Source organism: Apteryx rowi, unplaced genomic scaffold, assembly GCF_003343035.1.
Source record: "Apteryx rowi isolate R43461 unplaced genomic scaffold, aptRow1 scaffold_23, whole genome shotgun sequence".
NCBI lineage: Eukaryota > Metazoa > Chordata > Aves > Apterygiformes > Apterygidae > Apteryx > Apteryx rowi.
In genome coordinates this window covers 416,186-432,181 of record NW_020448641.1, presented here as the reverse complement: position 1 = coordinate 432,181, position 15,996 = coordinate 416,186, and the positions used below count along the sequence as shown (strand labels likewise).

Sequence of the window (15,996 nt, the reverse complement as noted above, 5' to 3'; positions counted from 1 at the left end):
TTTGGGAAAGAAAAAAAAAAATGCAGTGGCTGGAGGCTGAGTCTCTAGCAGCAAAKGAAACTGCGTAGCAGCGGTATTCCTCTTCCTCTGCAGAAATGGCAGGAATTGAGCCGAAAGGAACTTGACAAAACTTGGAGGAACGGTTACAGTTCAGCAAGGGGGAGATATGTCTGCAACCCTGTTGCTCATTGCTCTGTGTGCTATGGCCTGTTGGGTGAATAAAAAGGTTGTTTTAAAGAAGTTCCCGTTGAGGCAGGTTGAGCAATCCCATTGAGCAATCTATAAGCCAGAACTTTATGGGAAAAACCAAAAACTCTGTATGGGTATGAGTACAGRTGAGCTTGTCGCAGGACCACAGAAGGGCCGAGGCCAGCGGGGACCTCTGGAGATGGTCTGGTCCAAGCCCTGCTCAAGCAGGGTCAGCTGGAGCAGGTTGTGCTCCCAGGACCGTGTCCAGTTGGGTGTTGAATGTCTCCAGGGATGGAGACCCCACAGCCTYTCTGGRCAACCTGTTCCAGTGTTGGATCATGCTGCCGCATGAGTAGGGCAGTAATGTCCGAGAGGTTGGTCTGCCAGAATCCCCTCATATACTGGGATTGGGACTGTCACTGGAGCTGGGCTCTTGGGAGGCTGGGGCTGGACCATARCTCATTCGGAGAGCATGATGGCTTATACCTTTTATTCTTAGACCTGGCAGGAAGGTCTTAGGAGGTTGGAAACCTCTACAAAGATAAACAAGAAACTACAGAATTGGAACCAGGCTTTCATAATGTTGAATCTTGCAGCTGATGCTGTGACCCGTTCCTTCACAAGGCGAGTCTGGCAACAAACTATACTGAAGAAGTATTGCAGTAAGTCTAGAGGCCTAGAAAACTGGCTTTTGTGACTCGGAAAACGTTTTTAATTATTGCATATATTTTTTTTGTTCTTGTATATGTGATCTTGTATCTTGCTAATCCCAGRCATTTTTATTTTCCTATGAGGCTTTCTACCAATAGGGTCTTCTCCCATGAGCTTGTGAACCTTTTGCAGAGCCAGCCCAGTAGCTTTACATACACTAATGCAGACAATGTTTTTCTAGATCCTCGAATTTGGGCTCTGTCATAATCTTGCTAATGCTTTGCATTCAATCTCCCTTGGGTAAGGGTCATTCCTATCGTGTAGCTTTTGTTCGGTTTGTTGTCTTGCATCCTGATGACTGTAAAATGCTTTTCTCTACCCGTGATAAATGCACTATTGTCTTGCATATCACCTATTCAGAATGCACTTTCAGAGATAGTTTTCCTGGTCTGTCACTTGGATAATTTCAACCCCTTGTTTTGTGTCTTTTCACTGATTTCGCATTCTCTCTTGTTTTAAGAATAAGCTACTTGACTTTACTGTGAAAGTCCTTTGCTTTCTGTCACCATCCTAAGAAATTTGTTTGTCAAATAGTAGTGGAAGGCTGACTCCTGKTTTTTTGGCCACAGGTCCTAGTCTTGATTGCTCATTCACTAGAYTTGCCAGGAAACATAAGAGGCCCCTTATGCTTGGGAAACCTTGTAGAAATCTGCAAAGCTTCATTAAAACCTTTTAGGTTTTTGTAATTCAGAATTTCACATGAAGACGGTGAGCTAMGGTGATGTGTTGCCGGATGAAACATCTGACGGAAGATCAAAATGGGAGGTGAAGTTGCCAAGGATTTAATTTAGCTGGGCAATGTGACGTTAGAAACTGCCCTGAGGCAAAGTCAGAGTAAAGGTGGATGGAGGAGTAGGATCAGATGGGAAGTRGATCACAGAAACGGTGAAGGAAAGTTGCATGGAGTAGTAATTTGGGTGGCAAAACTTGCCCACCTTCTGCTTTGGTAGCTACGGTCTTTGTTGTCGCAGCCCTGCCGTGGTTGTCCGGAGACTCGCGTGGATGCTGAGCTGGAAGCAAACAGAGCTTGCTGGGGTGGTGGTGAGCGTTCCTGGGTTTTGGCACGTCTTCGCTAAGGTCTGCAGAGCCGCAACMCTGTGCGGTGGGATGCAGAAGGCAGCCTTGGCCTTTAGTGGTGGTGAGGGTGACGGGAGAGGGCTCGGAGTGAGGAGGAACCMAAGATACTGTTGGCAGGAACTTACCATCACTGTCCCCAAAAACAGCCTTAAGCACCCTGTGCTCCATTTGAAGCAACATCATTATGAAGTTGGCTTTCACCAGTCCTCTATGATATGAGTGTTTCTTTTGGTAGTTAAGAGGTGTGATTATCAGAAGTACTCCCTCAAAATGAGAGGAAGCCAGCATCAGTTACCATTTTTGCCTATTAAACTCGGTGAAAACTGCGAGTTAAATTAGTAAGAAACTGCAGGTACAGTTATTTTAGGAAAAAGTAATTAAGAAGTCTCATTCTGTCCTGGATTATTTTTTTTTTTAGTTAAGAAGAAAGAAAAATCTGATTCTCATTTTGGGAGTTTGGGGTGTTTTGCATTTGACCGTATTGCCAATTGCAAACATTTAAAAAAGCCTGATGCAGCCAGTAAGTGGCACACAAAATTGTGAGATCTTGGGGCCTTCTTAATTTGCTTTCTGTCTGTTGTACTTTAGAGAGTACCTGTGTCATGTTTTCAGGTTTCTTTCTATATCCATCAGAGTGAGAAATCACTTTTTTTCATCGGAATAATGGCTGAGGTACTCGCTTGGCTTTTGGAGTTTAAAAAAAAACATAAACAAAAACCAAAAAATAAAGCGAAGACTACTGAGTATTGTGAGACAATCAGTACAGTTTTGGGAGCTAACAACACTAGATTATACCTGACACCAATAAATGCCTGTAAACTGTTTCCCAATACCATGTTGCACACGTTTAATGCTAGTAACTGTAGTTCCTTGGACGAACTTCTACTTCAAAGGCAGTCAGTTCAGCTTAACAGATGTGCTGTAAAAACACGAAATAACTTCCATATAATTTGATGGCTGACTAATATGATCCTTCCTTGTTACTTGGTAAAAATGTGCAGAAAGACAGAATTTGGGCCCTGCTGCTGCAAAACATAAACATGAGCTCAACTGTTGAAATAGAAATGGTTTTGTTGAATCTACGTGTATATTGTTTGGTTGAGTTGTATTAAAAATTGCAAAAATAATGTGAAATTAGCTGACCCCTTTCCTAATACCTGTCAGTATTTTTGTCACTTTCAAAAAAGCAGCTGCTTGCGTAAAAAGGGGAAAATTGTGAAAGAAGTTATGACAAAAAACTATGAAGTACAATACAATAAATGGAGTTTGCTTTCACGGTATCCTCTCTCTAAATATCGACTTCTCTTTTGGTAGTTTGTCTTTCGGTAGCCCCTTCACAGCCACTGTTTTTTCACTAGCACTGTAGATATTAAATACCTTTTATACCTCTACCCACTAGTCATATTTGTTTGAAAATAACTTAATTACCTGATTAATCTGTCCATGCCTGCAAATGCATAGTCATCGTAACTGTCTTAGAAAAATAGGTTAGTAATAAATTAAGACTTTTTTCAGGTGGTATTGAGCTTCTCCTGCGTGTGATGAAAGCATTGATGCTCCCCCAGGTGGTCACTGTAATAATCTTCTCTGCTGTATCCATAGTGATACAGTGGAAAAAAAAATAGATATTTATGGAAGGTACTGTATCCTGCTAAATTCTAATTTAATGTAACAGTTTCTGAAGTGTTTCAATGATTTAAAGACGAACGGAAATGGGATAAATGCGTATTGACATTTTAGTATTAAGAAAGGAAGAATAATTGTCCATAAAGACAGGAACGAAAGAGTGAGTTTTAGAATGAAGGAGTAGAGCTGAAAGCGTCGGGGAGGGAGCAGTTAAGCGTGGTGGTAAGGCTGCGGGGGTTTTCCTTCGCCTCCACGCGGGAAGGCGTCTGCTCTAGCAGTATCTTCTCATACACCGGTCTGTAGATCTACCGTTCAGCAGAGGTGTCTCGTTTTAGCACGTGTGGTGGAATCGGGGAGCCMGTGGTCCCGCTGGGGCCACCTGGAGCCCGTGGTCCCACCTGGGCCCTGGGTGGGATGGAGGCCCATGGTGATCCTGCCGGGGTGGCCACCTCCCAGGCGAGCGGTGCAGGAGGGGCAGTGGCCTCTGATTTTTCCTCAAACTAGAGAGAAAAGTTGATATATCTATATTTAGAGAGAGTATAATCTATTGTTCATTTATCTGCAGTTTCTTTTTCTTAATGTAGCATCTGCGCTCTCGTGTTCGCTGCACTTTTTYGGGTAGCATGCGCCATCTGACACGGTGCATACTAATGTTCCTTGCTTTTGTTGTCTGCCTGATGTTTCCTTCCTTAAGCATCTATATTTAGCGTTAAAATGTATTCACCGTGGCATAGGGCTAAACACAGTTGCCTTTCAAATAAAAGGAAATGGTTCTCTGTAGGGATAAGAGTGAACGAAGGGCAGGATTTCCTGTGGAAACTCATACACATGAGAGTAGACTTTTACTTTGAATGTAACGGCAAAAATGCTAAATGAAAAACCTGGATAATTCATGCTAACATTAAATTTTTTTTCCCCTGTAGCCATCTCCTTCATAGTTTTTACATGTTTGCTGTAGCTTGAATTAGGCAGTCTTTTTTAAAGATAGGGAACAGCAGCATTTTTAAACCATGTTTAAAACTATAGTTGTATACAACTATCACGTTAACGTTGCTGAATGGTTTCACAGTAAATTACTGTTTATCCRGTTAAAGACATGCCTACGGCCCCAAATTCGGTGCATGCTGAGTGTAGCTGCTTGTTTTGCTTCCAGTATTTTTTCAGGTCTGTGACTACAAAGGAAACATGAAAGGGTCACTAACACTATGTATGTTAGTCGGGAAAGGTAGTGGGCTGGAGCTTTGATCCTTTTCTGATGGTCTATTTGTGCTAAATAAGAATGCATTAAATAATAATAATAAAAAAAAAACAGACAAAGTCAGTGACAAATAGGACAGGCTTTGAGAGAAGCCGATCTGTTCAGCCATACCGCAGTACACGCTACAACTTTCTGAATATGAGCTGTTTCCCCTTCCCTTATGGCTCTAAAAATAGACTGGCTTTAAGGATAAAATTACTGAAATGTCAAACTAATTCCAGCGTAGGAGAAAGGGGACGAAAGCGGAGGGGTTGTGCTGTTTTGCCAAGGAATGAGAAATTAATAGCTCTGTTTTATGGATTCAGGAATATACTTAGGCTGTATATCCCCCATCTGTGCTAAGCAAGAAGMGTCTCTTTAAATACATGGGCTGACTGATTTGTTTGAGCCGTAGGAACTCGGAAAGTTTTGCATGCTATTTTAGTCCGCCCAACGGCCGGGCGCTTCCCGGCTGGCTGGAGCCCGCCGCCCGCTCCGGGGGGACCCGGAGCCCAGCCGGCAGCGCCCACGGTGGGCGCCGGCGCGGGTCCCCGGCAGTCGAGGTGATGTCCGTGGCTTTTTCCAGCAATGAGGGGCAGAGGTGCCCATCCAAGAAGGGGGGAGACTTTGTCTCCTGGGCTTGCTTTCCTCGGAAAAAGAGGAATCTAGGAGTGTGCTGTCCGTTTGCTTTTCTTCCTGAAACCTCTTGAATCTCTTGGCCCRTTTCAGCCGGATTTCGTGGCAGGACAGAAGTCTTAGATTTCTGCAAAACCAAGGGGAACCAGTTAAGTGGGTGGCTGCGTAGGAGAGGGAGACGGGAGGAGCGGAGGAGTCCCCGCGGCGCCGGAGCGTGCGGGATGGCCGGCCCCGCGTCGGCCGCGCCACCCCGGGTGATGCTGTTGAGCCTTGTTTGAAGAATGCCGTGCAAACACGCTCCTGTTTATTTTCGCAGCGTTTCGCTTGCCCTGGAAGTCCCAGAGAGCGCGTGGCTCTTGCGTAGCTTTTCTGAAAAGCGTGTTGAAAGCACGAGCGTGCGCTTAAGATGCTTCGTTGCAGGGTTCATAAAATTTGTGCCGTTGCCTACTTGCTCCCTAGGACACTGGTGCAGCTGCTGCCTTTGCTATGTTTAATTTTAGTTGGGGTTTGAGCTGTGGTTCCTTTAAAGGTTCTGCAGAAGGAAACAAATCACATTTGTGTGTTTAAAAAATGGGTGTGTTTAGAAATACATTATTGGAACATCCCATTTTTTAAACAAAATGTCCTTGCTTTCCTGATTGATGTTTTGTCTGCCTCAGTGAATTGAAATTATATATTTTTTTTAAATAAAAGCACAGTACGACACCGTATTTCACTACATTTGAACTTTCCCAAATTGTTAAGAATATTTGTTTTGTTTCGGCTCTTACAAGTACATGAGGCACCAGCATTTCTGGACAAGCAGGACTGAATTACGTGGTGCTCTGTATCTTCAAAGAAATCACTGTGGGGCAATTGCTTGGGACAGYGTTTGCCGAAAGCATTCAGCGTTGGCCTAATGCGGTAGAAGAAGACTTTCCTACGTGTGGCTGGCAGCAGACGGCAGGCTTAGGGCGGGTTGCGTGATCTGCCTTCTTGGCCTGCTCCGTAGTATTCAGGAGCTCCAACCTCCTGAAATATTATGGATCAGGTAAGAGACAGAGTAAAGCAGCTTTGTGTATGAGATGGTGAGCTTTTCTATGCATTTTTTCCTTTTCACTTATTTTTTAGAACTTTAAAAAGTCCTTTGTCCTTATTAAGGTAAAGTAAGGTAAAGGTCCTTAAATTGCTGTGACGTGGAAACTGAAGGATATYGTTTTTTATATCTGTGTAGCTGAGAGGAACGTGGGTTGTCATTTTTCTCTGCTTAAAAACAGATAAATTTCCTTCAAAAAGGAAAACTTTTATTTTTGTCAGCATTCCCTTATCTTTTCTAAGGAAGTAAACAAGATAGAGCCAGCCTCTTCTCAGTGGTATTCAGTGACAGAACGAGAGGCAATGGGCACACACTGAAACACAGGAAATTCTGCTTAAACAAGAGAAAAGGTTTTTTTTACTGTGAGGGTGGTCCAACACTGAAACACGTTGCCCAGAGAGGCTGTGGAGTCTCCACCCGTGGCGACATCCAAACCCGACTGGACACGGTCCCGGGAGCACAGCCTGCTCCAGCTGACACTGCTGGAGCAAAGAGGTGGGACCAGACCATCGCCAGAGGTCCCCGCCGGCCTCGGCCGCTCTGCAGGTCTAAGCATGTTCTGTTATAGCAGGTTCTCACTGCTTCATTTACGTTGCAATCCTCATCTGAGGCTGATTGGTGCAATGAATGGATCAAGAGAACTTTCCAAGCAAGTGCAGCAGATCTCTGGCAAATAATAGGGAATAGACGATCTTTGTGCCTATTAAATTCGGGATTACGAGAGGTGCAGGGAGCACAGCTGCATTAGAAGCCTGTTTAGTTAGCAGTCTGCAAAAACAAACAGGAAATGGGCAACTGTGATAAGTGTCACAATATTTACTTGTTTAAAACAAATGGTGGCTTTTTCTTTTCCTGATTTAGCTTTTGAGGCAGTTGAAATTCAGAAAGGAAGAARAAAAGGGATCATTTCTGTGACAGTAGCAAATTTCACTTCTGCCTCTCCCTAAGAACCAGAAGACTGTTCTGAGTGAAAAGCTCTCTGTAAATAGCCAATCACCTGTATGGTGTCAGAATTCAAAACCTTTCTTGTAGCTGCCCCTTAACATGCAGCACCTTATCCCAATATATAGGTATTATGTTTTTTGAGGGTGGAAGAAGGTTATGATACTGCTTGCCATGTTCTTGTGCAGTAGCGAATGTCCTTATAAGATGATGTAATTACGAACTCTAATGCCCAGTTTGTCTCATTTCACTTATGATAATTTTGGAATTTACATAAATAAGTGCTGCCTTTTTGCCACTGTAATAACCTCATATGAATTAACAGAGCATTGCACAGAACCAAAATACGTTATTAGCTCTGATTTATTTCATGTGTTCATTCCTCGTTTTCTTCTCCTACAAAAGCCACTAAAACTTCTTTTCATAGTACACAGTGCACTTTTTTCCTTTGGGAACGTATGGGGTTTTTGGTTGTGTTTTTTGCTTGCATGTTCCTCATCTTTGTAACGTGAGGATTAGTGTCCTGGTACGCTGTTTAAAAGTGAATCCTGTCTGAAACCAGCAAAAACTATGACTATATGGATATTTAGGTATTATTCATTAGTCATTGTAGGTAGAAGTCTGGGGCCTTAATCCTGTTAATAGATCTGTACAGTAAGAGGCTCTTTTTTCATATGTAGGGCTTAAACAGTCCCCAGGATTTATATATGCAAAAAAGTATGGGAGAAAATAAAATTTTAGGCAACTAAAATTACTATTTCCATATTAATTGATACTTAGGTTTCTAAATGAATATCTATGACAAGCCTAACTGTGCACCTGTTTTAAAAGCAGCAGAAAAGAATTCATGTATTTCGTTTGGCGTTTGCCTCGGCTTAAGCTGAAGCGGACTAGATGAAGCACTTTGTGAAGGGACATAAGTACGTCCCTGTCAATATATATTGTCATAAGATTGCCCGTCTTCAAGACTATCTGATGGTCTTTCATGGAAACTTAAGAGAAGAATACCACGAATGTTACTTCCAGTTGCATGTCCATTCTGCTGATTTGACTTCTTAGAAATTGCCTTAAATAATGATAATAAAATTGAGCAAAATTGTTTTCATTTTAGCACTTTATCTAAATTATGTCTTGTTGGCTGATGATAGCTTTCAAGATTTATTTTCTCATGCTTTATTTTTAGAGGTATCATTTGTATATTTTTTTCTTCTTAAATAAACTTTTCTTCTTACAGCAGCTGCATATTAGGTGCAGTTCTAACACATGAACCTCATCTCTCAAACCTCCCCTGCCCTAACATTAAAAATTCCATTAAACTAAGAAGACGCAAAGTTCAGGAGCATGGAATTGTCTTCATGTTGTTGAATCTTAAAAGTTATATTTAGGGATCTCTTCTTAATAGCACTACCAAATCTTTTTCCAATTTCTTACCTTTCTCTCCCTTTTAACTGGTCAGTTGTGAAACATGACAGCACATTTTGATAACATGGAATACTCTTGAAATGAACTCTTTCTGTCTCTGTAACGAACTACTGGTATGGTGGTTTATACTACTCTCTTGTGTGCATAATGAAGTGTTACTGGTTTTGCATATAAAAAAGGAGATTCTGCAATTAGTAATATATTAAATCTTTAGAAACGTGGGAGGTAAAGTAAGTAACATTTGGAGCAAAATGAAGGTTGTATTTACAATTAATCATGTTTGTATTTTGTAGTTGATTAAAAAATGCCTGTATGTTCTTTTTAGCYTATGAAATACTCTGGACGACTGCATGTTGTGTGTTTTTTGCATGAGTTTCTAATTGCTGCATAAGATCCTGAGAAAAGTACCTGAAACCTGGCTTTAACTGTGCGCCTTTCTGGATGTCTAGTCAGGCACCAGGAATAAATTTTTCAGGCTGCTGAGGAAAGAGCAGCTCAGCCAAAAAAGGGGGGGAAGGTATATGATGCTGAAGACAGTGTCAGTTAAAATAAGGATAGGGCCATTGATGCTTCCCTTGTTGATTTCTTTTTCCTGTCCTTCCTATTTAAAGCAAAACCAAAAACCTTTGGTTTTGCCTAAAGAGAACTAGTTGTGGCATGCAGCAGTAGAAGAGGTTGCTCCAGCTTCACCCTCTCAGTGGCAGACGTCTCAGGTTCTCCCACTTAAATTGAGCAACGAATGAGACCACACTGAATTTTTGGTGCCTGCTGCTCTAAGGAGCTTGGTGCCCAGGTAATGCATCGCTCCTTGTCTAGTACATGTTGTACGGTTTGCTGGAGAACCTGGAATTGTCTGGTGTGAATTTTGTGTCAGGACAGACTTTGGCAGTGTTGACTCATCCTCCAATTGCTGACACTGGCCCAGGAATGCTATAAATAATACGAGGCCCCCAACCTCCTGTCACGTTAACTCAATCTGGAGCAGAGAGCAAGGCAGAAATGGTGCCAGTGAGTTATTTGTGTGAAGTGCTTGGCACTCCGTGCTGCGCGAAGGTCCTCTGTCTCAGTGGTGCTGAAAATAAATCTTCAGTATCTTTGGTTAAGCGATGATCATTAATGGGTCTGCTTTCAGTTCGTGATGAAACGGGGGCCTTGTATCCATTTGGATTAATATCATTTGGTGCCTAGTGTTTGGGGCTGTTAAATTGGGAGAGCTGTGCCGTGAAGGCTGATGCCATGGTTTTCAGCTCGCTTATGCTGACTGGGGCAGCGTAGTACTGAAAAGCAGCGTTTAATGCTCACCGCTTAAGGCGGCTCCAGCGTTTGAGGTGCAGCACTTCTAAGCCACCAGCTTCAGGTGCTTCACTTGGGGCATCGAACACTAAGGTAACTGGATGCTATTGAACGTCCCATGAAGCGAACGTGGCTCGCAGACCCGTGCCTGGCAGACAGGCTGGTCTCCGCGCTGCGAACCACTGTGTGTGTGTGTGGCTTGTCTCGGATCCTTCTGAGTCTGCAGAGTTTRCTCGGTTCTTCCTGGGTTGTGCATCTCGGAGCTCCTCTGCAGCACCGGACGCTTGGTCTGGGCAAAACGCGCTTAGTCCCCCGGTGGCCTGCTGGCAGGAGGTATTCTGCAGAACTGGCAGGTTCTGAATGTTCTTTGCCCGATTCCCTCCAAGCAAAACCAAAGCAGTTTTGGCATTTCCGTGTGACAGTTCTGAGCAGAACTTAAAATAACATATGAGGATTATAGAACCATTAACCAAAGACACATGAAGTGTAGAAACATGCACAGCAGTAAAAATTTTGAAAACCCATTCTCTAACTCAAACTGAAGTTAGTTTCCAAGTACCTCCCTCAGTGCTTCATTCCTAAAAATAGGATGTAAACAGCTTTCACATAGTCTGCTCTGCTATCAGATACTTGTGCTAGATCACTACATATTTCTTTATTAGTGTGACGAACTGCGTTTTGGCATCCCCCGTGCTTTCCTTGGCAGTAAATTGACAGCCACTCTTCAGACTGTGATGCTTTGGCAGGAAAGATCTCTATCTGGATTGAACAGGGTGCGCTGGAGCCACATCTCTGACAGCTTACGCATTGCTGATGCGTTAGTCTTGGAATGGGTTCCGTCACGGCTCTGGGAAGGCCTCGGACTTTCATCCCCGACAGAGCAGTGCCCCATCAAAGAGCGCTTAGCTTGTAAGTGCAGAGCTTTCCTCGAGGAAACGGCATTGATTGCTTTGAGTAGCTGATACGCAGCGCTGTACCTCAGCTCGTGTATCTCATGAGCTTTGGCTCATGAAGGGTTTTGTCTACAAAAGCGAGCATTTGCATAATACTGTTTTTGTTTTGTTTTGTTTTTTTCACAGAACAAATTCTAACCTCTTAATTGAATCAAAGTAGCCAAAATGTGCATAAAGCTATTCTTTAATACAAAAAAAATCCCTTTTATTAATGGCAGAGTAGAACTTATATATAAAAACATGATGACCTGACCTAGTCTTTATCAGACACTGGAGTTAGTCATGTCCATGTTTAGACTTTGGTCAGCAGATTCCTTAATACCGTAACCTTTTTCCAGACTGTATCTCTGCCTTCCAGAGGGTGATTGTAACATTGCTCTTACCTGCTTATATGTCAGTTTRCTCAAAATGCCAAAACTGAGGACTACATGTGCTTTTGCTGGAATTTCCTTCTCTTTTACCTTACCGTCTACAGTAATGGTGTTCAAATGGTGAAATGGGAGATGTRTCTGTTTAGTTGTTTCTACACTGGAGATGATAGCTCYGCATCAGGGTTTATAACTGAAGCCAGTTTTTGAATTTGTAAGCCTTTCTTCCATTTATGTGATGTAAGGTRTTTCTTCAAAAGCTATATTTAACCAGTTTACTTGCAGAGTTTTTATGCAACACCACAGGTGTTCCCTTCCCCTAACTTTTTAGTATGAAACAGAACACCATTGACTTTATTTCTTCCTCGGGGTCAAATAAGACCCAGGGCAAATAACATGGCAAAACCATGTTTTTTGCCCTGGAAACTCTGTGTGTGTGTGTGTGTGTGTGTGTGTGTACATATATATGATTCTCTTAGTTCAGAAGATCTGGCTGCAGCTTGAATCAAGACAAAATGAAGGGATCTCACCAGTTTGTAGTGGTTTTCTTCTCTCCTCCCCCAGGTCTTCCCTAGCATCACTTGCAGCTTACTGGACTTTGGTTTTTAGGTTGGGGTAAGAATGAGTTTGAACGTTCTCAGATTGCTAACTTCCAATTTACTGATAAGCTTGATAGTACTACGCACTTCCAAAACAAAGTCTTATCTGGGAAAGAAAAACATACTTTGTGGAAGAGACCCATATTTTACTTTGATATCTCTTATATTGCAGCTTGCRGTGAAGCTTAACGGTGTTTAAGGTCCAGCATGCTGCGTGATAGCTTTTCTGCTTCTGTGCCGCGTGCTCGTAGGTGACGTTTCATACCTGCATGCTGACCGGCTCGCCTGGGTAGCTGTCGCAAGGCAGTCGGTGCAGCTGGCCGTGCACAGCGCATGCAGCAGGACGCGCTGAGCTACGGCCCCATGGTACCTTCTCCAGTGCATGCACTTCTCGTTTTAGGAGGCTCTGGGGATGCCTGGCATGCTCCGTGCCAAGGTACCGGTGCAGAACCTCTGCGGAGAGGCGTGCCGTTGAACAGCCACCGGGCTTCATGAGATGCTCGGGGCATTTTCAAGCCATTAAAATCTCGTCTTCAGGAAGAACTGGCTTGCTCTTTGGCTTTAATGGTGCTTTTCACTGTTGCCTTCTCTGTTCCTGTTTCTTTAGGAACTCTGCAACTAAAATTTTCCCAAATTCTTACCTATGTCCCCATTTTAACTTGGACATATGAAAATTCAAATTATATGATAGCAGTGCCAACTACGAGGTCAGTATACAGCTCGCAATGCCTCTCACTGTACTTGGCTTGGGAGAGCCAAATTCTTTATCCAACTCTTGACACTGAGTAACAGGGTTTTTTCCTTATTTTTTTTTCTTTATTAATCTGTTTAAAAAAAGAATTATAAATTTCTAGTTCATTTATAACTTCCTGTGCCGTGCCCATCTTCCGCTGTGTTTTGGGGGCACGAGTCAAGCCAACGCTGCTCACTAACACTCAACGGATAAGCACCAACTGCACAGCAAGGCTTTAAAGGAAGAAACCCTCAAAGAGCAGTTATTGACAAATAAATTCCTTTTTCTTTCTTTCTTTCTTTTTTTCTGATGTCACTTTTCAAAGTTCATTGGCTCAGCAATTTTTCTTGTGGGCTTTGGAGAGAAGGACACTTGATTACGTTGTAGATTTACCTTTTGAATTTAACATATAAAACTGTATCCTAAAACCAAMTGTTTTTGTATCATGTACATTTTAAAAACAGTTGTGAGTAATAATTAATTATCCCCATATTCAGCCTCAGGGGAGCTTTTACAGGTCTGTTCAAAAAAACACACATGATATACCGTGGTTGTGGATGTTGCCAGAGCTCTGTTTTATCTATCCATATGCAAGAACAGATCAATATTATTTACCCTGTTTTTCAACATAACGTGTCTGGTGTCTAGCCATTCTGAAATCAGGATACAGAATAATTAAAAACTTGAGTGTATTAATAGGGTGATCCCTGTTCTTTGATAACAGTTATAGCATGTATGGTGTTGTAAATGCAGGGTAGTGGATTAGCTGTCGTTAATACTCTTAGCACATTGGTTATTCAAATATCCAAGAGCCTTTAATCTTTCGATAAGAAGTTGGTAAGAGAAGTTAAATTTGAAACATATTGGGAATTCGTTAGGTTAAGGATATAGTTAAGATTCATGACTTTTGAATTCAAATGTTTGCAGTTATTTATAAACCAGTTAAATAGAGTTGTGGGAAAAACACGTGGATAATTATCATATTACAGTTTACATTTGGCTGGATTTTCCTAACATGTGGATTGTGGAATAAGATCAGAACTTCAGGGTTGTGGTCTGTTTTTTATCTTTTGTTGCAATGCATTCTCAAGGAAAGTATGTGTACAGAGTGTTTAACATTAATATGTATGTTGTGCATACATATTCACATGTATGGCAGAAAATAAACATTGTCCTTGTGTTATGTACCTTTAAAAGAAACTGTTGTTTTAAAATGGCTTAACTTCTTTTAAGGATATATCCAGATAGATGTATGTTAGACCAGCATAAATCCAGTCTTGTTGCCAGGAGATRCGCTATATTATTTTCTATATAAAAAATTCTGGGAGTCTAAAAGGCTTTTTGCTTCATCTTAGTGTAATTTAATGCTTAAGAAAATAGTTGTTTTCAGTAAAGTTAAGTTACAAGTAACTAAAGAGTGAATATCTCAGGTTAAACATGGCGTAGGAAGTTGAAAATTGAAAACTGAACTTCATTAGTGTTGTGAGAAATCTTTTTTTAGTTCTCTAACACTGGATAACTAATAAAGCAGTAGATTTGGGACAGGTATTTATACTTTGGGATATGTATATAYAAATCCACAGGCATATATGTGTGTATATTATATACATTTATAGTATATATGCCTTTAAGTGTACTGCTTTACTAGATTTCTGTTCGTATGTATATATGAATAGTATTAACGTTATGAAGGAAAAAAGGAAATGCTTGCTTTTCCCTATGTTGTGTTTATGACCTAGGGTTAGAAGGAATCTGGTCGGTATCACTGCTGCCCGTGTCGGACTTGGTTCGATGCCAATTAGAGAGGCCGTGCCCGAGGGTGCCGCCTCCCGAATGACTTCGGTTGGYTTACAGGTTATTGAGTGTGTGTGGGCATGCATATATATATTATATATATATATAGAAACCCCCCACACAGTTACATCAATGATTAAAGCTGTCTGTTGGATAATTAAGTCTGTCAGTCAAGGCATAGATGAGAAGCAAAGGATCACAGGAACGTTTGATATCGTGAATAGAGCCACACGTTTTCATTTACATCGTCTCGGTGTGCAGGAATATATTTTTCAGGGGGTTGGCAGGCATAGCCTTTAATTAACTGTGAAAGCCTGTTGGAAAGCATTAGCTTTATAAATCCTGTGGCACCGCACGGGGAGGAGGCTCAGCACTTGCACTGAAAGCTTTAAGCGCTTTTTCGTAGGAAGCGGCTTTTCCAGGCACGGCGTTGCTAGAATGCGCGGCTCAGGATTTGCGTCTTCTGTTCTCACATTTTATTCCAAATCCCACGTGCAAGCAGGGATGCGCCGGCAGCAYGGCCGTGTTCTGAAATGAGCGGCTGAGTTAGAACGTTGCTAAGTAATAGCATATWCAAAATCATGGATGGGGGGAGTGTCCTAATTTTTATTTATTTWTTTTATTTATTTAAAGAGCATGGATGGAACAGGAACTGGTGGCTGAATTTTTTAAAGAGTAGACTTTGCAGAAGAGGTAGCCTGGCATCACGCTGAYGTTTTACTGTACGCAATATTTGATATTTGCTCTAGTGCTCTAGTATTTGCTGCGATATACTTTGAGTGCGGTTTTGCCCTTCATACTTGAGTTACAAGTTTGTAACGCAACATTTATATGTGATTCATGAACATTATCTTGGAATTTTATTGTTCCTAGGATGATAGATCATGCTTAGTCACTGGTTTCGAATCATCCTTTATTAAATGCAAACTTTGAATCAGTGACCTTGGTGTGAACAAAGTTTGACACGTCAGCTCTATCTTTTTTTTTTTTTTTTGGTAATGAGTGGTTTGCATTTTTTTTCTTTGAGTAGTGTCCTTGGCTGGACTTTTTGTTCCTTTAAGCCAGTGGAATTTAGGAGGACCTTCTGAATATTCAAGTTTAGAGCCTAAGACAGAGTTGCTGTTAGGGGTAGGAAAGGAAATTCCCAATCCTGTTCAAAGTGCAGTGTACTTGTGCTGCTTCCTTTTTCTCGCTATCTTGTTCTTCCCGTAAGGAGTTGTTTTTTTCCCCCTCCTGGTACTGCCAAGTCATCCTCTCTTGGAACGAGCGTTTGCAGACTGTGCTGGCACTTKAACCAGCTTCTGCCAACGTGCACCTTGTCGTGTTCCTTGCATTTGCTGA

General features: G+C 41.9%; 1 protein-coding gene across 6 annotated transcripts in view; it reads left to right on the top strand.

Moving 5' to 3' along the window:
- Window positions 1-15,996, top strand: part of INPP5A (inositol polyphosphate-5-phosphatase A) — a 234,021-nt gene that overhangs the window by 22,742 nt on the left and 195,283 nt on the right. Inside the window, exon 1 of one of the 6 annotated variants that reach the window (XM_026065678.1) lies at window positions 5,339-5,403. The exons of the other annotated variants lie outside the window; for them this stretch is intronic. The gene's annotated coding sequence lies outside the window, so the exon portion shown is untranslated. Of the gene's footprint in view, window positions 1-5,338; window positions 5,404-15,996 lie in introns of those variants that run through there. 6 annotated transcript variants of the gene reach the window in all.